The following is a 25213-nucleotide window of genomic DNA, read 5'->3' on the forward strand; positions in this document are numbered from 1 at the left end:
TGATATTATGCAGATAAACTATTCACCAAACACTTAACCAATACATTTAATCAAGAAACAATTTCATGTTCTTTGAATTTATTTTGTGTTCTTTAGAAGCACTTGCTACCCTAGAGTCTATGTGTTCATACAGTAATCCAATCCTCTAAACCCGTTTTGGATAATATCATCCAGTATTTCAGAGCCCTTTCTTTATATTTTAACCCTGTAAAATCAATTTCTGTATAACATCTTAAAAGTACTGTCATCAGTCAATCAGAGTAAATTTAAGTAGAAGAAAAATAAAAAACTGGGGCACCTGGGTGGCTCAGTGGGTTGGGCCGCTGCCTTAGGCTCAGGTCATGATCTCAGGGTCCTGGGATCAAGTCCCGCATCGGGCTCTCTGCTCAGCAGGGAGCCTGCTTCTCTCTCTCTGCCTGCCTCTCTGTCTACTTGTGATCTCTGTCTGTCAAATAAATAAATAAAAAATCTTTAAAAAAAAAATGAAAAAGAAAAAACTATTTCTTAAAGAATTATTCTTCAAATCTCCTATTTTACAAAAAAATAAGTTTAGTTTGTCTTACCACACTGTACAAAACTAGCTAGATAGAATTTCCACTGTGTTTAGAAAATATATCTGAGATAGTCTTACTTAAAATACAGACTACTGGTACATACAAAATTTTGTGGGCAGGGACACTTGAAAGAAACAGGAAATCATCCTCTAAATAAAATGAAATTAACATCTAATGAAGGGCCTGTGGGGCCACCTATTAAGAGACACATCAGGGATAGAAGAGACAAAGACTACTGAATCACTTTTTGTGCTATGCCAGTCACACTGTTGTATGCACAGGGGACACAGTGGTGAATAAGCCAGTCAAAGAGTAAAAGAAAAAAAATGAGAGCAAACTCTTGATTTAAATATGATCTAGAAGTAAAAAAGTGAGTGCTCAGATGTTCCTGATGGTAGCTATCGACTCTGATGAAGATCCTTCTGTTTAGCAATTCTAGCAAATACAAACGGATTTATTTTATGATCTTTAATGATTCTTCCAATCTAGAGACCATCTGGCTCAAAATGACAGCTGAAAAGCACCACATCTCTTTAAATTCAGAAAAATATGACTAAATGTCAGTAATAAAAAGAGGAATGAGAACCAAACATAATGGACAACCCAGAAAACCATCTCTCTTTGGTATTTAACAACTTCTATTATTTAAGATTCACTTTTCAAAGTCTTCTTTATTTTTTTAAGACTTATTCATTTGAGAGAGAGAGCGCGTGTGTGAATGTGGGAGGTGGGGCAGAGGGAAAGGGAGAGAGTCTCAAGCAGACTTGTGCTGAGTGTGGAGCCCAACGTGGGATTTGATCTCATGACCCGAGATCATGACCTGAGCCGCAACCAAGAGTCAGGCGCTTAACTGATTGTGCCACCCAGGCACCCCTCACTTTTCTAAGTCTTAACTGCCACCAAGCAAAAGCATCTAGGGACTCCTACACTCTGATAAAGGTCACATTAGGGTAAGGCTTATCTGATGACGGTGACTATCTGAACTGTCTTCTATTTATTATCTGGGACAATGGTAATCCACAGGGTCCAGTTTAATTATGGAGAGACTACCTCTAGCTAAAAAATTAAATCAGTGTACAAGAGTGATAGCAGTACTAGAATAGTAGGATGATCTAATAACAATAAAACCAAGACATAAACAAATTACTGAATATGTAACTGTGTCCTACATAATTTATTAATTCATCAAGCATTTACAAAACACTTATTAGTACCAGGCACCAGCTCTAATGAAGGAAAATACTTGGTCTTTATGCTTGAGAAGTTTACAGTCTACTGAAACAGTCAGTTAAAACAGTGCAAAAAGAGGCAACCGGGTGGCTCAGTTGACTAAGCATCTGACTTGATTTTGGCTTAGGTCATCTCAGGGTCATGAGATCAAGCCCCACCATCAGGCTCTGTGCTCGGTGTGGAGTCTGCTTGAGATTCTTCCCCCCTCTGCCCCTCCCCCTGCTCTCTCTCAAATAAATTAAATCTAAAAAAACCCAACCAACCAAACAAAAAACAACCATCAGTGCAAAAGCAGGACAAGTATTACACAGGAGGCGATGACTCAAGAAAGAAGATCATAAAACAATCTCAGGTCTTTACATTTATCCTAGAGGCAAGGGGGATCCATTAGATATGTTTTTCAGAAAAATCACTCTTACTCATATACCAAAAAATGGACCAGAAAGACAGGAAAGGAACAGACCAGACAGGAGGCTCACAATAATGAAGGTAATAGATGATGGGGATTCACACTAGCATATAGCAACAGTGAATGAAGAGAATTAGTTGAATTTAAATTATTTACCAGGTAAGTCTTACATGATTGGTGACTACATGTAGGCAGCAAGGTGAGAAAGGTCAAGCAAGAAGTCAAGGATAACTTCCAAAGATATCTGGCTTAAAACTATGTTGAATAGGAAACTCCTATGTGTGAGGGGATGAGGAAAGTATGATTCGTTCCATTTCAGGTATGTTGATTCCAAGGCCTGTGAGATTTTTAGTACGAAATAGTACAAACAACTCAGCTCTGAAAAGAACCAACCTATCAAAAAACCCCCAAAATTGGGACTCCTGGGTGGCTCAGTTGGTTAAGCAGCTGCCTTCGGCTCAGGTCATGATCCCGGCGTCCTGGGATCGAGTCCCGCATCGGGCTCCTTGTTCTGTGGGGAGCCTGCTTCTCCCTCTGCCTCTGCCTGCCACTCTGTCTGCCTGTGCTCGCTCTCTCTCTCTCTCTCTCTCTCTCTGACAAATATATAAATAAAATCTAAAAAAAAAACAAAAAACAAAAAACACACCCCAAAAATCAAAAAACAAAAAATGGTTTGGCACTTATCAGTTTAGAGATGGTGTTAACTGAAGCCATGAGAATGGCAGACCCATGGAGAATGAGCAGAGCTAGATAAGCAGAGGGTCTAGAGCCAGGAAGAACAAACCAACACCTTAAAAAAAAAAAATAAGTCTACAATTGAGGTTGAGAGAAAGCAGTTAAAGAAGTAGAAGTACAAACAGGAGAGAGTACATCACAGAAGCAAAGGGAATATTTCAAGAAGCAGCAGCAATCAACAGTATCCAAAATTACCCAACTACTAAGCAAAACAAGGTCTGAAATGGGTCTGCTACATTCCATGTAGAGCGCACTGATAACCCTGATGAGAATGGCTTCAGTAAAATGGTAAGGATGTGATTTAACATGCAGAAACCATATATAAATGGGCTGATAAGTGCAGAGAGATGAAGTAAAAACAGTACCACAAATAAGTATCTTAGAAATAGTTGGAAATGTTGAAATGTTTTTTTCAACCAAAGACACAGAAGAAATGAAGGAAGGAATAAAGACTTTTAATATCACCATTTTTACCCCCAATCAACCAAAGGCAACCAGACATGACAGAGTAACACTGCACCATCTATAAAATATTTTTGCCACACAATCAAGTTTGAATCTGTTTAAGTCTCTGGTTCCAACTGTCTATTTCCAAGAAGTACAAAGGGCAGAGGAGTATGTTAAAGACACCATGGGGAAATACCCAGCAATATCCAGACTGTGAAAAGCCTTATAAAATAAATGACCCAGTTTCTTCAAATAAATTTCAAGGAAAGGAAGAAGAGCCAGAAAGGGAAACCTACAGATTGAAAGACACAAGTGACATATCAACAACTGCAATTTATGGACCTTATTTAGATCTGGATTTTAAAAAATTGTTTGAAAAATAAACTGCAAAATAAATCAATGACCAAATATTTGGGAAAAATGAACACTGGATGGAGGTCTGATGATATTAAAGAATAACTGAATTTTTCAAAAATCATAATGGTATTGTGGTTATTTATTTATTTATTTTTAGAGAGCAAGCAAGCGCATGTGTGTGGGGGTGGTGGTGGGGTGGGGGACAGAGGCTCCATGCCCAGATGGACATGGGGCTGTATCTCACAACCCTGAGATCATGACCTGAGCTGAAATCAAGAGTCAGGCACTTACCCAACTGAGCCACGTAGGTGCCCCAATACTGTGGTTATTTTTAAGACTTTTAGAAATTAAAAAAAAAATTTATCAGTAAAATGGTATGTCTGGGATATGTGTCAAAAATATTTGTGTAATGGGGCGCCTAGCTTGCTCAGTTGGTGGACCAATGTAGCTCTTATCTTGGGGTTGTGAGTTCAAACTCCATGTTGAGTGTAAAATTTACTTAAAAATAAAATCTTGGGGGCGCCTGGGTGGTTCAGTGGGTTAAGCCACTGCCTTCAGCTCAGGTCATGATCCCAGGGTCCTGGGATCGAGTCCCGCATCGGGCTCTCTGCTCAGCAGGGAGCCTGCTTCCCTTCCTCTCTCTCTGCCTGCCTCTCTGCCTACTTGTGATCTCTGTCTGTCAAATAAATAAATAAAATCTTTAAAAAAAAAAAAATAAAATAAAATAAAATCTTGGGGCTAAGAAATCTAAGAATATAATGTACAGTATTTCTCAGATTTACCTTTTAGGTTGGTTAATATTTTAACATAAAACTGTAAAATATCACATGGCACAAAAATAAATGGTTCTCCAACAGAGCAAAAGAGATAGTTTAGAATATTTTGCAACGAACAATCTATATTTATAACCAACAGTACAAATAAACCAGGCAATGTTTTCAAACCACTTGGTGAAGGAGTTCTTAATCTTTTTGGGGGGTCACTGGATTCCTCTGAAAAATAATGAAAATCAAGATCTCTTCCCTCAAAGAAGCACATATAAACAAAATACTATACGCATTTCGGGGCGGTTTACAAACTCTTCCAAAGTCAACATAATGAATGAGAAGACTTAATATTTCTGAAATGTATTTTGGCAGCACTGCAATAATCCCTCCTAAGCTACTTGTATATATTACAAACATATTTCAAAGAAGAGTCTCATTTATTCATTTGCATGTCAATATCCAGACGTTCTCAGAGATCAGATCTGTGTTGCCTAAGCACTAGAAACAGAAGCTTCAGTATTCTTTGGAATGCAGAATTCTTAACCATTCTACATTCTAATACTGTATCTGTTTATCTGCTACAAAAATGCAGCAGCTCTCCTAAGCAGCTCTCCTAAACAACGTTTACTGCTTGGATAAGCACCTCACCACAGAAAAAGAAAGGGGAAAAGTAAAAAAGAAAATATAAGTAACAGAGCATTAAAAAATCTTACAAAACTAGATGGTGAGTGAATTATTAATTTAAATTCTTTTCATTGCCAGTTTCCATGTGTTATTGTAGGTTTCACACTTACTGAACAACCTTTATAACATATTTCATTAATAATTTATTTTGTACATTGGTTCCTGCTAACCATGAGTTTATGAAATAGGAAATATACAGAAAATAAAGGACGTGTGGTAAGGGGGAAAACAAAAAACTAATTTATGGTAACAGTAGATATTAACAAATATAAAATGGAAATAATCAGATCTGTTAATAGATGCAGACCTAAGAGTTCAGGAGAGACACCAAAGACCTATTCTATAGTAACTGGATATTACCAATGACTCCTGCTCTCATGAAACGGTCACTTGACAATGCTTTATTTAAAGAGAGTCAGCAATGAACAGACATTTCTGCAAAGAAGACATCCAAATGGCCAAAAGACACATGAAAAACTACTTAATGTTACTCGGCATCAGGGAAATACAAATCAAAACCTCAATGAGATACCACCTCACACCAGTCAGAATGGCTAAAATTAACAAGTCAGAAAATGACAGATGTTGATGAGGCTGCAGAGAAAGGGGAGCCCTCCTACCCTGTTGGTGGGAATGCACGTTGGTGTAGCCACTCTGGAAAACAGTAAGGAGGTTCCTCAAAAAGTTGAAAACAGGGGCGCCTGGGTGGCTCAGTGGGTTAAAGCCTAAAGCCTTCGGCTCAGGTCATGATCCCAGGGTCCTGGGATGGAGCCCCACATCGGGCTCTCTGCTCAGCAGGGAGCCTGCTTCCCTTCCTCTCTCTCTCTCTGCCTGCTTGTGATCTCTGTCTGTCAAATAAATAAATAAAATCTTAAAAAAAAAAAAAAAAGTTGAAAACAGAGCTACCCTACAACCCAGCAATTGTCCTACTGGGTATTTACCCCAAAGATAACAAATGTAGTGATCCGAAGGGGCACATGCACCCGAATATTTATAGCAGCAATGTCCACAACAGCCAAACTATGAAAAGAGCCTAGATGTTCATCAATGAATGGGTAAAGGTGATGTGGTATACATACACGATGGAATATTATGTAGCCAACAAAAAAAAAATGAAATCTTGCCATTTGCAATGACGTGGATGGAACTAGAGGGTATGACGCTAAGCGAAATAAGTCAATCAGAGAAAGACAATTATGATCTCACTGATATTGAGGAATTTGCAAAACAAGACAGAGGATAATAGGGAAAGGGAGGGGAGAATGAAACAAGATGAAACCAGAGAGGGAGACAAACTATAAAAGACTCTTAGGAAACAAACCGAGGGTTGCTGGAGTGGAGGGGGGTGAGACGGATGGGGTAGCTGGGTGATGGACATTGGGGAGGGTATGTGCTATGGTGAGTGCTGTGAATTGTGATAAGACTGATGATCACAGGGGCGCCTGGGTGGCTCAGTGGTTTAGGCCGCTGCCTTCGACTCAGGTCATGATCTCAGGGTCCTGGGATCGAGTCCCACATCGGGCTCTCTGCTCAACAGGGAGCCTGCTTCCCTCCCTCTCTCTGCCTGCCTCTCTGTCTACTTGTGATCTCTCTCTGTCAAATAAATAAATAAAATCTTTAAAAAAAAAAAAAAGACTGATGATCACAGACCTGTACCCCTGAAATAAATAATACATTGTATGTTAATAAAAAACAATAATAATAATAATAATAATAGGGTCAGCAGAGGGATGCCTGGGTGGCTCAGTTGTTAAGCGTCTGCCTTTGGCTCCAGTCATGATCCCAGGGCTTTGGGATGGAGCTCCGCATTGGGCTCCCTGCTCAGCAGGGAGTCTGCTTCTCTCTCTGCCCCTCTTCCCCATTCTCTCTTTCACCTCCTCTCTCAAATAAATAAAATCTTACCAAAAAAAAAGAGGATCAGCAGATTATCTACCTTGCTTAAAGAGCACATATATTATAGCTCATAATCCTAATCCAAACAATATCTTCCAGATATAGCAATGAGGCAAGGCAAAAACTAATGCTAATCAAGATTTACTGAGTACCTTTGCACACTAATTTTCAGAAGTTAAAACCTGTTGTTTCCCCATTAACTGCATGTTTCATGGTACTTTGCAAATGATAACATTTTTAGCACAGTTGCAAAAAACAGAATTTTTCTCGAAGTCACTAACAGGATGTAAGATATTTTATTAATCTGCATGACTATTCATATTACAGATATACCCCTCCTGGTGCTTCCAACTATTTTACCTATTATCCTTACATAGATTTTATACATAATAATTCAATAAAGAAAAATAAAGCTGATCTTTTTTAAAAAGATTTTTATTTATTTATCTGAGAGAGTGAGAGAGCAAGAGCACAAGTGGGGGGAGGGGCAGAGAGAAAGGTGAGAAGCAGACTCCCCACTAAGGAGTCAGGATTCTGGGATGAAGACCTGAGCCAATGGCAGACACAACTGGCTGAGCCCCCCAGGTGCCCCTAACCTTTATTCTTTTCACAAGGTGGTAAAAAAGGATGAAAAAATACTTGTGTATAATTTAATGAATTAAGATCTTAAACTGACTTAAACAACTAAAAGCTACTTTCTTAGTTATGCTGGCCATACATTTTGTTTCAAAAGAATCAGATCAAGGGGTGCCTGGGTGGCTCCCTCAGTTTATGCCTCCAACTCTTGATTTTGGCTCACGTCATAATCTCAGGATTGTGAGACAGAACCCAAAGAGGGCTCAAGGTGGGTGTGGAGTGTGAAGCCTGCTTAAGATTCTTCCTCTCCCGGGGCGCCTGGGTGGCTCAGTGGGTTAAGCCTCTGCCTTCGGCTCGGGTCGTGATCCCAGGGTCCTGGGATCGAGCCCCACATCGGGCTATCTGCTCAGTGGGGAGCCTGCTTCCTCCTCTCTCTCTGCCTGCCTCTCTGCCTACTTGTGATCTCTGTCTGTCAAATTAATAAATAAAATCTTTTAAAAAAAAATAAATAAATAAAATAAAAAAATAAAAAAATAAAAAATAAAAAGATTCTTCCTCTCCCTCTGCCCCTCCCTGCTGGCTTTCTCTTAAAAAAGAATCAGACCAGGGCGCCTAGGTGGCTCAGCTCTGCCCTCAGCTCAGGTCATGGTCCCAGGGTCCTGGGATGGAGCCCCGCATTGAGCTCTCTGCTGGGCAGGGTGCCTGCTTCCCCCTCTCTCACTGCCTGCTTCTCTGCCTCCTTGTGATCTCTGTCAAATAAATAAATAAATCTTTAAAAAAAAAAAAAAAAAAAGAATCAGACCAAGGTTTTTTAAAGAACACAGACAACCAGCATCCAACAAAAAAAGAGACATAAGACTACCTATTCATGTTACATGTCATAATGTTCTTACTTATTAACTGCTTTTAGATAATCAAATTACCATATTTATATTATATAAATGCTAATAAAGTTCTAAGCTTCTCTCAACTATGAAATGGACTTAAATGTGAAATATACCTCAGGATTTAGTGAGGATTAACCAGGATTATAAACAAATTCTGTAATACCATACATGTTACCTCTGCCATCAGTTTTGAACTTTAAATGTATATATTCTTAAGATTTTATTTATTTATTTGACAAACAGAGATCACAGGAGGCCTAAGAGGCAGGCTGTGGAGGGCGGGGTGGAAGCAGGCTCCCTGCTGAGCAGAAAGCCCAATGTGGGGCTCGATCCCATGACCCTGAGATCATGACCTGAGCCGAAGGCAGAGGCTTACCAGGTGCCCTTTAAATGTATTTTGAAAATCTCAGCTTACATACAATGAACACCTGCGGTGAACCTCGGACATGATTTCTTACCAATGCTCTTGTTCACTTAATTTTTGACACTTTTTTTTTTATTTGACAAAGATCACAAGTGGGCAGAGAGGCAAGCAGAGAATAGGGGGAAGCAGGCTTCCCGCTGAGCAGAGAGCCTGACATGGGGCTCGATCCCAGGACCCTGAGACCATGACCCGAGCTGAAGGCAGAGGCTTAACCCACTGAGCCACCCAGGCGCCCCAATTTTTGATACTTTTTTCATAAGGCATAACAAAGAATGTGTATGAACTAGGTAGTGTCACATGACTGATATTCTATAAATTTTGAGAAATGAAAACAGAAGCAATCCTCTCCCAAAACATGGTCTTACCCCCGGAAATGTTTTTTCCACTTGTGCCATCATCTTTCCCCCTTGCTTTCTTTTAATTGTCTGCACCATCCAAATCATTCTTATCTTTGTACAACTAACCTATCAGAGAATACATATGTGGGGCAACTGGGTGGCTCAATTGATTAAGCATCTGCCTTTGGCTCAGGTCATGATCTCAGGGTCCTGGAATGGAGCCCCACATCAGCAAGGAGTGTGCTTCTTCTTCCCTCTTCCCCTCCCCCCAGCTCATACGCACACTCCCCCATCAAATGAAGAAAATCTTAAAACACACACACACACAATTTTGATTTACGGAGTCCCCATCGTATGGAACATCTCTCCTTTAAATAATTAGTGGTGGGTAGGAGTGTGTGGGTGGCTCAGTCGGTTAAGCGGCTGCCTTCAGCTCAGATCATGATCCTCCTGGGATGGAGCCCTGTGTGAGGCTCCCTGATGGGTGGAGAGACTGCTTGAGACTGCTTCTCCCTCTCCCTCTACCTGCAGCTTTGCCTACTTGTTCTCTCTGTCAAATAAATAAATAAAATCTTTAAAAAAAGAAAAAGAAATTAGTGGTGGGTATTTTGAGTGTTCCTGCAAATTCTTGATCACTTTATTAAGATGATGTTCCTTAACATGACATCAGACCTAATAGCAGGCTATAGGTTTCTCTGAGCTCTCATATTTTTTTTTTAAGATTTTATTTATTTATTTGACAGAGAGAAATCACAAGTAAGCAGAGAGGCAGGCAGAGAGAGAGGAGGCAGCAGGCTCCCTGCTGAGCAGAAAGCCCGATGTGGGGCTCGAACCCAGGACCTGGGATCATGACCCGAGCCGAAGGCAGCGGCTTAACCCACTGAGCCACCCAGGCACCCCATGAGCTCTCATATTTGACTCTGAGTATTAATCTAGGTAAAAATATTTAAAACTGCATCATTAATGCTATGCTGCAATGCAGTCAAATAAAAAAAAAATACGTAAAGTTACCTATGAAGTCAATGAACTGAATATTCTGAAAAATACCCCCGTATACAGTTTAAATCCATGAGATTACCTAGGACAACAAAGTACTTCCTCACAGTAACTTCATTTCCTGAATTCAATCTTTATGATTTCCTCAATTTTCCATCTACAGATAGAAGTTTCTAGAGTTCTGAAGTCACTTTCTAATAAAAATAAAGATAGCAAATTACCCAAACTATTAATTTTCCTTTGCAGTATCTTGTGTTCTGTGAGAATGATTAAGTATGAGAAAAGTTTTCTCCCATGCCCACAATTTGAAAATGTTAGATCACTGTAAGTTTTTAATCAAATACCCAGGCTTTAACGTATACTTGCTCTTATTCTCCTCCAGCTTGGAGGTCCATGATTCACTGGGACTTGCTGTTGGTAGGCAGTAACAAGACCAAAAAAGACTAGATTGATCCATCATTGAGAGACAGACTAAGCTCAGGCACAGTTCCCTGAAAAAGTAAAATTCTTCCAAGAGCTACACCATTTCCTCACTTCCTATTAGTTATAGCCAACATCTCATTTTGCAAGATTTAAGTCACTCATCAAATCAATATTTGGGTATATATAAAAATATTTTTGCATTTTTCAATGAACTTTGGGCCAAGGATTAAGATACCATTTTTTCAGAGAACTATTCTTAACCAATCTCAAGTCTAGTAACTCTAATATTAAAGGCAAGTGTTGTGGGGTGCCTGGGTGGCTCAGTGGGTTAAAGCCTCTGCGTTTGGCTCAGGTCATGATCCCAGGGTCGTAGGATCGAGCCCTGTGTCGGGCTCTCTGCTCAGTGGGGAGCCTGCTTCCTCCTCTCTCTCTGCCTGACTCTGTCTGCTTATGATCTCTGTCAAATAAATAAATAAAATATTTAAAAAATAAATAAATAAAGGCAAGTGTTGTAAATAGATGCTCCTTAGCTAGATTATGAATCTGAAGAAACAAAGCAGAAAGTTTTTGGGCTTTGAAACTGAACAGACATAAGATTCCAAGTAACACAATATAAATATCTAGATGTCTACTTTTTCTTTTAGAATCAATCTTTTTTGCTTTGTCTTTTGCCTATCACTGGAACCATGCTATGAGATGGTTTCTATTATACCTCCAGTGATGGTTAATTCATGTGTCAACCTAGCTAGGACACAGTAGCCAGATATTTTGTCAAACACTTGTTTAGATGTTGCTATGAAGATATTTTTTAGATGAGGTTAACATTTAACTCAGTTGACAGTGAGTAAAGCAGATTACCCCCAGCCCCATACCCCAAAATGTAGATGGGTTTCAGGCAATCAACTGACGGACATGAAAGAAAAGACTTACACAAACCCTGAGGAAGAGGGAATTCTGACAGCCACATGCCTTTGGACTCCAGCTGCAACTCAACTCTTCCCTGGATCTCCATCCAGGCAGCCTACCCTGTAAATTCTGGACTTGCCAACTTTACAATGATGTGAATCAATTACTTAAAATCTAACCCACGCACCCCTAAGTGACAGAGAGAGAGACTGTACTTTCTAAAAATATATACATACATTCTATTGGTTCTGTTTCTCTGGAGAACCCTAATATACCCCATACCTTCAGTTCTGTATAATAATATAGCAGCCTTTATTATTATAGTCTTAGCATTTCAATAAACTCTACCGGAATACCCTTCACGCCTCATAGCGCTTAAAACGCTACTCCCTGGATAACCTCCAGGCAAATTAATGCCTTCAAGGGTTATCAAATATAAAAAAACTGCTTCCGGGGCACCTGCGTGGCTCAGTCGTTGGGCAGGGTCGTGATCTCAGGGTCCTGGGATCAAGCCCCGCGTCAGGCTCACTGCTCTACGGGGAGCCTGCTTCTCTCTCTCCCACTCCCTCTGCTGTGTTCCCTCTCTCGCTGTGTCTCTGTCAAATAAATAAAATAAAATCTTAAAAAAAACACACACACACAAAACTGCTTCCAACCTACAACAAAGAAGAAAGAGACCCTCAACAAGGGCTACTAACATGCGAAACAGGTAACAAAGAACTCACCCTACCCACTCTGTTTTCACCACTCTCCACGAAGTTTCTGATATTCACTACTATTACAATTTATAAGCACCATCTCATTACTACTGATCTTTCCTCTCTTCCTATTTTTTTCTCCTTGTTTCTTGGCCTGCCTACCTCATCATTTCTTGGCTCTCCCTTTACACACACATTAATCAGTGTGCATCCACACAATCCCATGGCACACCCATCAAGCATGTTAGATATAACTGCCATCCCAGCAGTGTTTACTTGTTGACGGGTGCTCAAATACTGCTTCTTCGTTGATTAAAAAATAAAGTTTCCTCCTCTTCTTTGACTTAAGGCATGAGCCATTTTAGCATTTTATTTATTTTTTGAGAGAGAAACAGCGAGAGAGGAAACACAAGCAGGGGGGAGTAGGAGAGGGAGAAGCAGGCTCCCTGCTGATCGGGAACCAATGTGGGGCTTAATGCCAGGACCCTGAGATCATGACCCCAGCTGAAGGCAGATGCTTAACCGACTCAGCCACCCAGACACCCCAAACATTTCTTATGAGGGCACCTGGGTGGCTCAGTTGGTTAAGCAACTGCCTTTTGCTCAGGTAATGATCCCAGGGTCCTGGGGTCGGGCCCTGTGTCAGGCTCCTTACTCAGCGGGGAGCCTGCTTCTCCCTCTCCCTCTGCCTGCTACTCTGCCTGCTTGTGCTCTCTCTGTCAAATAAATAAATTAAATTAAATAAAAACTAGCCAGTATGATTTTAGAGATTGTGGGTCATTTCTTGTAAATTTACTTCAGTGTCAAAACACAATAAAATGAAAATAAAAGGGAAAGATCTATTTTATGATAATTTTACATACAACCTGATAAGAACACTGACAAAACAAAATGGTTTCAAATATAAACTATTCCTTCTAAAAAGTCATTTCCTGTAAGTTGTGTTTTACTTTATCAAATCCATTATTTCCAGATTCTCTGGGATTCCATGATGCCAAATAAATATAAAAATGAAGAATATTAAATTATACTACTTGCTCTCTAATTTAACTTTCAATTTAGACTCTATCATACTATTGACACCAAAAGAAAATGAATTCAACAATTGATGTCACTGACCTCTGCAAGTTTAAATCCATTTAGACAAGGATTCGTTAGGTTGAAAAACACCTATGGGAAACAGAATAGTGAATGCCACATGTGTATTTTTGTCAAATCGGAGTCATTAAAATAGCTGGAGAATGAAGTAACCAGGTGTACCTTAGAACCACCCGAGGAACTTCTCAAGAAGGGCCTTATCCTCAGAGATTCTAAGGAGGCATCTGAATTTCAGTCTCCAAGTGATTTTGATGCACATCCTCAGTAGAAAACCATACCCTCAACAGTATAAACTACAGCCAGTCCTGAAGGGTCAAAAGCAAAATTACAACTATTTCATTAGGAAACCATGAGTGTCAGAAAATGGTATCTGGGCTTCCAAGTCAAAAAATCAAATTACAAAGCCAAGTTACTCAGATTTCAATGGTAATTCCAACTGCCACTCAAATTCAAAAATATACTTACAAGACTCCTCAGATATACCTTGAAGAGATACTAACAGGAAAAAAAGGCCAATCCAACATTTTGAAATACGTAGCTTTCATTACAGTTAAGCTTTTATTAAGATTTTTAAAAAAGATTTTATTCATTTTGAGAGTGTGTGCACATGTGTGCGAACACACAAGCAGAGGGAAGGGCAAAGGGAGAGAGAAAATCCCAAGCAGACTCCATGCCTAGTGCAGAGGTGGAGAGACATGGGGGTTGATCTCACAACCCTGAGATCATGACCTGAGCGGAAACAAGGAGTCAGAGGTTTAACCAGTTAAAGCAACACTGACGGCCCCTATTAATTTTTTTTTAAAGATTTTATTTATTTATTTGACAGACAGAGATCACAAGTCAGCAGAGAGGCAGGCTGAGAGAGAGGGGGAAGCAGGCTCCCTGCTGAGCAGAGAGCTCGATATGGGGCTTGATCCCAGGACCCCGAGATCATGACCTGAGCTAAAGGCAGAGGCTTAACCCACTGAGCCACCCAGGTGCCCCCCCATTAAAGATTTTTAAAAAATACTTCAAGAAGGGGCTCCTGGGTGGCTCAGTCTGTTAAACACATGCCTTCGGGTAATGATCTCGGGGTTTGGGGATCGGGCCCCTCATCTGGCCCCTGACTCAGCGGGGGAGTCTGCTTCTTCCTCTGCCCCTCCCTTTGCTCGTTCGCTCTTTTGCTTACTCCATCTCTCAAATAAATAAATAAAATCTTTAAAAAAATACTTCAAGATGAAAATACAGCTGGCTTCTTCATTATATAACTAAGTCTTCCTGGTATATTGTAATAGACAACATTCTTTTGCATCTATATTAACTTTGTTACCTTTTATTCTGATTGTGTTTTCTCACCTACTTATCTAGATCAGGGGTGAGCAAACTTTATGTAAAGAGCCAGAAAGTATTTTAGGTTTTGCCAACCTCACAGTTTCTATAGCAAGAAAACAATAAATAGTATGTAAAGCTATTTGCAATGATGTGAATGGAGCTAGAGATGCTGTCTTTCTCTGACTTACTTTGCTTATCATAATACTCTCTAAGCGAAGTAAGTCAGAAAAAGACAAGTACCATGATTTCATGCATACGTGGAATTTAAGAAGCAAAACAAACAAGAAGGAAAAAAATGGGGAGGCAAACCAAGAAGCGGACTCTTAACTACAGAGAACAGAACACTGAAGGACAGTGTGTGGGGGGATGCGTTATATGGGTGATGGGGATTAAGGAGTATACTTGTGATGAGATAGGGTGATGTATGTAAGTGATGAACCGCTATACTGTACACCTGAAACTAATATTACACTGCATATTAACCAGAATTTAAATAAAAACTTAAAAAAAGATGAGGGGCACCTGGGTGGCCTAATGAGTTAAGCATCTGACTCTTGATTTTGGCTCAGGTCATGATCTCAGGGAAGTGAGATCGAGCCCCACATCAGGCTCCAAGCTCAGTGTGGAAGCCTGCTTGGGAGTCTCTTTCCCTATCCCTCTGTCCCAACCCCCTCTTTTCCCTCCTCCTCTGCCCACCACCTTGTGCTCTCACTGTCTCTCAAAACAAAACAAAACAAAACAAAAACAAAACAAAACAAAAAACAGTACGTAAAGGAACAGGTGTATCTCTGTTTCAATTAAACTTATGGACACTGAACTTTGAAATTCATGCAATCATTTTTTTAAACAAATTCGTAATTTATAAAATTAACAATTTTTTTTTTACAAAATAAAAGTATACAGAATATTATTTTGCTTTTTTCAACCACTAAAAATTGTAAAAATCATGCTTAGCTCACAGGCTGTACAAAAACAAGTAGCAGGGCGCCTGGGTGGCTCAGTGGGTTAAGCCGCTGCCTTCGGATCAGGTCATGATCTCAGGGTCCTGGGATCGAGTCCCGCATCGGGCTCTCTGCTCAGCAGGGAGCCTGCTTCCCTGTCTCTCTCTCTCTGCCTGCCTCTCTGTCTACTTGTGATCTCTCTCTGTCAAATAAATAAATAAAAAATCTTTAAGAAAAAAAAAAAAAAAAACAAGTAGTAGGCAAGATCTGGTTTGCCAGCCATAATTTTGAAATCCCCTTAATCAAACAAATGAAGTTAACTGATACAGGCCACTTTTACTAATAGTACTAATTTACTAATAGAACTGTCAGACAGATTAAATGAGTTGATTACATATAAAGTGCTTACAACAGTGCCCGGTACATTAGAAACGCTGTATGATTTTATATATATCTATACTTTTTATCTTCTCTACTCTGTTTAATATCCCCTCCCTATTAGCCTATCACACTGAAATGTTTTGTCTAAAATCTGTTTTAAAAGGGAAAATCCTTCACTGTTGAGGGAAAGTCTTCAATGATTCACTAGTTTTTCCTTGAAACTGACTTTCTAGCTCTCCTTCCCAAAAATCTAAAGTAAATATCTACCTGCAATTTATCAATAGCAGTAGCCCCATTAAGCAAAACAAAGCCCCAAAAAGCAAAACAAAACAAAGCATCTTACCTACTAAGACGTCAGAGGAGGACATAAAGATTCCTAATTTCCAACATACTAATGTAATTGTATTTAGGAAGGACTTGCCTGTCAACGCACCATTACATGATAACTAAGGCATAGCTTACAAATTAAGGTTTAGAGTACTTTTTTCCTTTAGTTAATCAATTTAATTAGCCAAAGAAAGTTAGTGATTCTTATCCTGGCCTGGTCCAGACTAATACTAAAAATGTGAGTCAAAGAATGTAAGGAAAAACTACCTAGAACACAGGAGAGGCCATTATCTCCAGAAAGGTATAATGAGGCAGCATTCCATATGTCCAAGTCTTCATTATTAAAATGTTTTATCTTGGGTATACTCCCCTTACCATGTTTTGCAATTTTCCTTTCCCCTTCAAGATTCAGCCTGAAAGCAGTCTATCACTACCTCTGTGAAGCCCACCCTGGCTAGGCTACTCCCCTTGGCAGAGGTAGGTTCCCTCTTTTTAGTCTCACTGTTATCATGTACATATAATCCTAATAACCATTTACTGCCATTACATGCTAGCTTCTTCTTTTTTTTTAACACACACATTTTAAAAGATTTTTTTTTAATATTTTATTTATTTATTTGACAGACAGATCACAAGTAGGCAGAGAGGCAGGCAGAGAGAGAAAGGGGAAAGCAGGCTCCCCACTGAGCAGAGAGCCCGATGCGGGGCTCGATCCCATGACCCTGGGATCATGACCTGAGCCAAAGGCCGAGGCTTAGCACACTGAGCCATCCAGGTGGCCCTAAAAGATTTTTTTTATTCATTTTATTCATTTTTAAACACACACACATTTTTTAAAACACATTTTTGATAGAGATACAGTGAGAGAGAGAACACAAGCAGAAGTGGGAGAGGGAAAACAGGCTTCCCCAGGATCAGGAAGCCCGATTTGGGGCATGATCCCAGAGTCCTGGGATCTGAGCTGAAGACAGGCGCTCAACAACTGAGCCACCTAAGCGCCCCTATGCTTGGCTTCTTTAATGCAATGTTTAATTCTCACAACACCCAGCAAAGAAATGAATATTCTCATTTAACAGATGAAGAAGTCAAGGTCAAACAGCTGGATACTGGCAGAGCCAGGATTCAAACCAGGTTTGCTTTCGACTCCCACACCAATGGTTTCAAACAGCAGGAATATGAACAGAGAGGAGGCCAAGCAGGCAAGACTCTCTTTTTATCCACTTACATATCAAGTTTCTGTATACGAGATTTTCAGGAAAAGTTTCCACTCTTAAAATAAATTTGAGGAGCACCTGAGTGGCTCAGTCTGACTCTTGGTTTCAGTTCAGGTCATGACCTCGGGGTCCTGGGATTGTGTGCGTGTGTATATAGATATATAATCTTAAAAAGAGAAACCAAACTGAACTTTTTAAAATGTTTCCCAAGGGCTCCTGGGTGGCTCAGTTGGTTAAGCAACTGCCTTTGGCTCAGGTGATGATCCCGGATTCCCAGGATCAAGTCCGCAATTGGGCTCCCAGCTCCAAGGGGAGTCTGTTTCTCCCTCTGGCCTTCTCCCCTCTCGTGCTCTCTCTCTCTCTCTCAAATAAATAAATAAAATCTTTTTTAAAAAATTTAAAAATTAGGGGCGCCTGGGTGGCTCAGTGGGTTAAAGCCTCTGCCTTCGGCTCAGGTCATGGTCCCGGGGTCCTGGGATCGAGCCCCGCATCGGGCTCTCTGCTCAGCAGGGAGTCTGCTTCCACCTCTCTCTCTCTCTCTCTGCCTGCCTCTCTGCCTACTTGTGATCTCTGCCTGTCAAATAAATAAAATCTTTAAAAAATAAATAAATAAATAAAAAATAAATAAAAATTTAAAAATTAAAAAAATTTTTTTAAAAATAAAATGTTTTGGGGCGCCTGGGTGGCTCAGTGGGTTGAGGCCTCTGCCTTCGGCTCGGGTCATGATCCCAGGGTCTTGGGATCGAGCCCCGCATGGGGCTCTCTGCTCAGCAGGGAGCCTGCTTCTCTCTCTCTCTCTCTCTCTCTCTCTCTCTCTCTCTCTCTGGCTGCCTCTCTGCCTATCTGTGGTCTCTGTCAAATAAATAAATAAAATCTTTTAAAAAAATAAATAAATAAAAAATAAGAAATAAAATGTTTTAAAAAATAGCACATTTATTCAATATTCAAGGCTTTATTTTAATAAAACATCAATTATCTGCCAACTGCCAAACAATATTGGCAAAAGTTACCGTATTTTATTTTCATTGCCATACCAAAATACTATTGGGGTTAAACCATATTAAACTGCCAATATTGGCAATTACACAGGTTCAACCTAATACTTATCAATGCTATTTAAAGAGCTCTAGAAAAATTCTCAGCAGCTAGCATAAACACCAGAACTTGAGGGATTCATTTACAGTTTTAACAAAAAAATCAGGCAGAGTAACTCCCTCCTCTGTGATTTCATAGTTGTTTGTATATACGTACACAATTTAACAATTCTCACAATACGCTGTAATTATCTGCCTTGATATTTCAACAACACTCCTCCAAAGCCTCCAACCTTGACATATTCCTTCTTCTATCTCCATCAAATATCACGGTAATTCTTTTAAAAAAGAAAAAAATCACGGTAATTAACACAAAATTGGTACTTAGTTAAGTGCTTCTAAATGACCTCTACAGGCATCATAGTAAAACTGAGATAAAAATCCACTATGTCCTCAGAACTAAAGATGCACTGTATCACTTTACTCTCATCCCTTTTAAAATTCCAAAAAAATTCAAATTCTGAAATGTAGGCAAAAATCAAAGCCCAGCTCCCTGGGGCTGGTTTTGATATAATTTTCTTTCTTTTATTAAGATTTTTATTTATTTATTTGACAGACAGAGACCACAAGAAGGCAGAGAGGCAGGCAGAGAGAGGAAGGGAAGCAGGCTCCCAGCCAAGCAGAGAGCCTGATGTGGGGCTCAATCCCAGGGCCCTGGGATCATGACCCGAGCCAAAGGCAGAGGCTTTAACCCACTGAGCCACCCAGGCGCCTCTATAATTTTTTTATTTTTAAAGGCTGAACACTGATTATACTACAAACTTAAAATTGAAGACCTTTTTACATTCTAACATTCATATTACTTTTCTGGTTTCTGCTTACAAATATTACATTTTTGGGTGACAGACAAACATAGCTGTAACAGCCCTCTAAGCCTGATGTTTTAAGTTAAAACTAAGTCACACACACAAAAATCCAATGCCATAACCAAGAAAAAGTTTCCTAACGCTTTCCAATCACACAAATAATATAATACTATTCTTTCTTTTCTTTTTTTAAGATTTTGTTTATTTATTTGAGAGAGAGAGAGCAAGAGTAGAGGAGAGGGAGAAGCAGAGAAGCCCGATGTGGGACTCCATCCATGGACCCTGGGATCATGACCCCAACCAAAGGCAGACACTTTTTAACCAACTGAGCCACCCAAGTGCCCCGAAGATACACTGTTCTATGTACCTTTTTTTTTTTTAAAGCTAAGGTTTGGTGAATACAAATGAAGATAGCCCATTATGACAATGCAGGTATCACTACAATTCTTTTTTTTTTTTTTTTAAGATTTTATTTATTTGCCAGAGAGAGAGAGAGAGAGAGTACACACAAGCAGGCAGAGAGGCAGGCATAGGCAGTGAGAGAAGCAGGCTCCCTGCTGAACAAGGAGCCCGATGCAGGACTCGATCCCAGGACTCTGGGATCATGACCCGAGCGAAGGCAGTGGCTTAACCAACTGAGCCACCCAGGCGTCCCTATCACTACAATTCTTAAGCAACGGAGTAATGTTCTAAAGTTGGTATTTCATGGTGACTGTTTTGGAGAAAATACATAGGAGATATTAAAACAAGGGAAATTTGGAAGTAGAAAATGACTGGGATGGAGCAAAGGGAATGATTTGAAAAAGGAGCTTTTATGGTCAAACTGCAATTAAGCAAAAGTGGATTTTTCTTTTTTTTTTTTTTTTTTTTGGACACAGACCACTACTGCTGTTGGTCTTGAGGATGACATTCTCTAGTCCTAAATACAGATCCCCTGTTTACATCCAAGGACAACTGCCCAGGTATTATGACAACACAATTGGAAAACCTGCAGTGTCTCTCAACTGAACTGATTTCTTCTAGTTTACTATTATCCATAGCAGTGTTTGCCTCCACTAAAACAGATAATTGAGAACTATATTCTTGGTTGTTTCTTACTGAGGATCTTCCAGGTACCCAGTATTCAAACCCAAAAATACAGACCTGTGTCCCATGTAGCTCAACGCATAGGAAAGCTACCTATGACATAAAAGCAATGTTAAGAAATAGTTCCTGCCCATAAAAAACTTATATATGTTGAATATAACTGGAAGATGTGAGCTATACATATCCTTTCATTCATTCATTGATTATTATGCTAGGCTCTGTGCTACCAGGTTTTAAGATTAAAGATGATTAAAATGCAATCAAACCCTAAATTAAAGTACAATCTAGTTTAAAACTAAGGTGGGAAGCAGGGGACAGGAAAGAAGGTAATGAGACTATAAAGTGAGCTGAAGACTAAGCTTTACAAACTAAAAGATTAAAAAAAACTGAAGTGATTGGAAAATTTTTGAGGAAGGTTTTGGAAGAAGGGAAAATCTTATGTTGAATAAAACATGACAATAAAGTTTCCAAATTCAAAATTCTTTGAAGCAGTTGGAAAATACAATATTGCTAAGAAGTTGAGGCTAAAGACGGCAAACTAAGAAATGCAAGAGTGATCAGAAAATAGGTTTTGACTCCGAATTAAAAAGATTTGTAGTTCTAGTTTGGATGAAGAAAAAAATCTCATTTTTAAGGGGCAGAGCCAAATATGTTTCTTGAGGGTAGAGACCATATCTATTACAGACATAAATAAAAAACAGTACCAGTATCTCCTTACATTTAATCTGTGCTAAAAATTATCATGAATCCTGATCTATAGGAATGGTCTTCTGCTGAGGCAAGTTCTAGCAACATACGATAGGGCTGTGGCCCTTTTTTCTTTTAAGTCTATTTCTTAATGATTTTACTATGTAGGGATACTCTGGAAAAATATGATCTGTGTACCTTCAAAGAAGACAGTCATGAAGCAGATTTAAATTTTTCTCTAAAAGGAATCTTCTACTAGCACTTGCACAAATTCTGAGTACACTAGGTTTTCACAAAAATATTTAAATCCGGGGCACCTGGGTGGCTCAGTGGGTTAAAGCCTCTGCCTTCGGCTCAGGTCATGATCCCAGGGTCCTGGGATCGAGCCCCACATCGGGCTCTCTGCTTGGCAGGGAGCCTGCTTCCTCCTCTCTCTCTCTGCCTGCCTCTCTGCTTACTTGTAATCTCTGTCAAATAAATAAATAAAATCTTTAAAAAAAAATATTTAAATCCTACATATAAATGGTCTGTATTTCATGTGCAGAACATCTGCACTTTAGGTACTTGCCAAAGAAATCAGTATCAGGGGTGCCTGTGTGGCTCAGTGGGTTAGGCCTCTGGCCTTCGGCTCAGGTCGTGATCTCAGGGTCCTGGGATCAAGCCCCGCATCAGGCTCTCTGCTCAGCAGGGAGCCTGCTTCCCCCCCCCTCTCTTTTCGCCTACCTCTCTGCCTACTTCTGGTCTCTCTGCATCAAATAAATAAATAAAATCTTAAAAAAGAGAGAGAGAGAGATCAATATCAATATGTATGAAAAATTGGGTTGAGAGAAATTAGATCCCTTGGTCAGACAACAAAGGACAATCTACATACTTTTTCAGACTGCCTCTCCCATGACATGGTCGATCTTTCCATATTAAGTGTTATTAAATACTAGACATCCATCTAACTTAGAGATATTGATGAGGGTAATGACCATAGTACATAATCCCGGTTATGAAGACCTCCATGAAAAATTCTACTCTGATAGTGGTTACTTATCTTTCTGAATTAACTAGTTTACTTTTATCATAAGAACATTATGAAAATAATATAACAGGTTTTTTATTCTGTTAGCTCATAAAAAGCTAAGACTTAAATTTGTACTCTGCCTGTAGCAAGTACATTGTGATATATACCTTTTTGGCCTAGATTCTGATTACATTTTATCCTTACCCTTTATTTGTTTCTTCTTTCTCTTCACTTTTTTTTTTTTTGATTTGCCAAATTTGCTCCTTTTTTAAGGTAGCCACTCATAGATTTGAACATAAACATACAGCACTTTGCTGAAATGAGTATTCTTTTAAATTTACATTCTATTTATTCATTTGAGACAGAGAAAGAGAGAGCATGAGCAGTGGGAGAAGGAGAAGAAGCAGACTCCCTGATGAGCCGGGGGCCCGATGTGGGACTCAAACCCAGGACCCTGGGATCACGACCTGAGTTAAAGGCAGATGCTTAACCATCTGAGCTACCCAAGTACCTGAAATGAGTATATTCTAAGTACATTTTTTCGTAGGTTGATTTCTGGTCTGCTTGAAGCATTCCATTCCAAGACAAATCTTTCTCTTCACTTTTTGAAGATTTTATTTATTGATTTGACAAAGAAAAAGAGAGAGCCAGAGAGCCAAGCAGGAGGAATGGCAGAGGGAGAGGGAGAAGCAGACTCACTGCTGAGTGGGGCAGCGGGGGTATGGGGTGTGCCTTCCATCCCAGGCCACTGGGATCAGGACCTGAGCCAAAGGCAGATGCTCAACCCATTGAGCCATCAAGGCATCCGTTTCTCTTCACTTTTAATCTATGGTATTTTATAGTGTGTGCATCTTTATAAACTGCCTTAAATAAAGGGTTACAAATCAAATTTAGAGACTAGAGAGGTAAAACTGTGAATCACCAAGAAAAGAGACAACAGTGATAGAACTGGGGTTTTTGGTTTTTTAAGATTTTATTTATTTATTTGACAGAGAGATCACAAGTAGGCAGAGAGGCAGGCAGAGAGAGAGGAGGAAGCAGGCTCCCCATGGAGCAGAGAGCCCGACGTGGGGCTTGATCCCAGGATCCTGGGACCATGACCGGAGCTGAAGGCAGAGGCTTTAACCCACTGAGCCACCCAGGCGCCCTGTTTTGTTTTGTTTTGTTTTTTAATAAAAAGATTTTAGAGTCAGACACTCAGCAGGCTAAGCCAACCAGGCACCCCTAGAATGTGGGTTTTGTTTTTTTTTTTAAAGATTTTATTTATTTATTTGACAGAGAGATCACAAGCAGGCAGAGAGAGAAGAGGAATCAGGCAGAGAGAGAGGAGGAAGCAGGCTCCCCTAGAGAGCAGAGAGCCCGATGCGGGGCTCGATCCCAGGACTCTGAGATCACGACCTGAGCCGAAGGCAGCGGCTTAACCCACTGAGCCACCCAGGCGCCCCTAGAATGTGGTTTTTAATATAAGTTCAATTAAAAATAAAATGATCACAAAAACCACAACTGCAAGTTAAACCCTGAACTACCTGGGGCACCCGGGGGGCTCCGTCAGTGGCGCATGCTGGAGTGTGCAACACAATCTCAGGGTTGTGGGTTCGATCCCTGTGCTGGGTGCAGAGATAACTTAAAAAACAGGGCGCCTGGGTGGCTCAGTGGGTTAAAGCCTCTGCCTTCAGCTCCGGTCATGGTCCCAGGATCCTGGGATCAAGCCCCGCATGGGGCTCTTTGCTCAGCGGGAGCCTGCTTCCCCCTCCTCTCTCTGCGTGCCTCTCTGCCTACTTGTGATCTCTGTCTGACAAATAAATAAATAAAATCTTAAAAAAAAAAAAAAAAAAGAAAAGAAAACCCTGGACCATCCACCCACTTGCAGTCTCTGGATAAGGTACTTAATAGATACACAGTGCTTGCTAAAAGGTGGGATGGTTAAGGAGATTATACCAGTTTTCAACCCCTCTGCTTAAAACCTTTCTAGAACAAGGGTATATGTAAAGCTTTAAAAAAAAAAAAAAGGTGGGGTGCCTGGGTGGCTCAGTGGGTTGGGCCTCTGCCTTCCAGCTGGGGTCGGGTCATGATCTCAGGGTCCTGGGATGGAGCCCCACATCGGGCTTTCTGCTCAGGAGGGAGCCTGCTTCCCTCCCTCTCTCTGCCTGCCTCTCTCCCTACTTGTGATGTCTGTCAAATGAATAGATAAATCTTAAAAAAAAAAAAAAAAAAGATGAATATCTTGCATCACAAACTTCATGAATTACAAACTGTCTTAGTATCTTTTTGATCTTCAACTGCACTGTGTCCTCACAACTACTTACACAAAAATGCAGAGATCACACACACAGAGAACAATGCAGGTAATACAAATGAGCAAAGCAGGCAAGGTTGTAATCTTTCCATACTAGACTCATTTTCTTTGCGTATTAATTATACTACAATATTCTTCACTTCCAGAGAAATATACTCTGTTCCACTTTTGCTAACTACTGCAGTCACCCAACTATACTTTTTTTCCATTTCTTACAGAAACATCAACAAAGAAGTATTTCTTCACTATAAAAAAACAGTGCAAGGGCAATAATAAATAGTAATGAAGTGGTAGGAACTTGTTTCACTGGTGAGCTTATCCCCATCTATAGGAGGGCAGAGGCAACTCCACTTGGGCCAACTGTTGCCATGGGAACATGTGAGCCTCAGTTCCAAGAGCTCCTAATTTTTCAGGATAATCCAAAAATGTAGACTTTATGCAAAACAGCTAATTTTTATTTTATTTTATTTTATTTTAAATATTTTTATTTATTTATTTGACAGAGAGAGAGATCACAAGTAGACGGAGAGGCAGGCAGAGAGAGAGAGAGGGAAGCAGGCTCCCTGCTGAGCAGAGAGCCCGATGCGGGACTCGATCCCAGGACCCCGAGATCATGACCTGAGCCGAAGGCAGCGGATT

At 40.1% G+C, this 25213-nt stretch overlaps 1 protein-coding gene across 1 annotated transcript in view; it reads right to left on the minus strand.

Annotated features, from left to right (window-relative positions):
• The window catches only part of LOC111151396 (platelet activating factor acetylhydrolase 1b regulatory subunit 1), a 94097-nt gene that overhangs the window by 55718 nt on the left and 13166 nt on the right, over window positions 1-25213 (minus strand). The gene's annotated exons all lie outside the window — the stretch shown is intronic.

The sequence above is a fragment of the Enhydra lutris genome, unplaced genomic scaffold (genome assembly GCF_002288905.1).
Source record: "Enhydra lutris kenyoni isolate GAN:26980312 unplaced genomic scaffold, ASM228890v2 scaffoldscaffold26, whole genome shotgun sequence".
Classification (NCBI taxonomy): domain Eukaryota; kingdom Metazoa; phylum Chordata; class Mammalia; order Carnivora; family Mustelidae; genus Enhydra; species Enhydra lutris.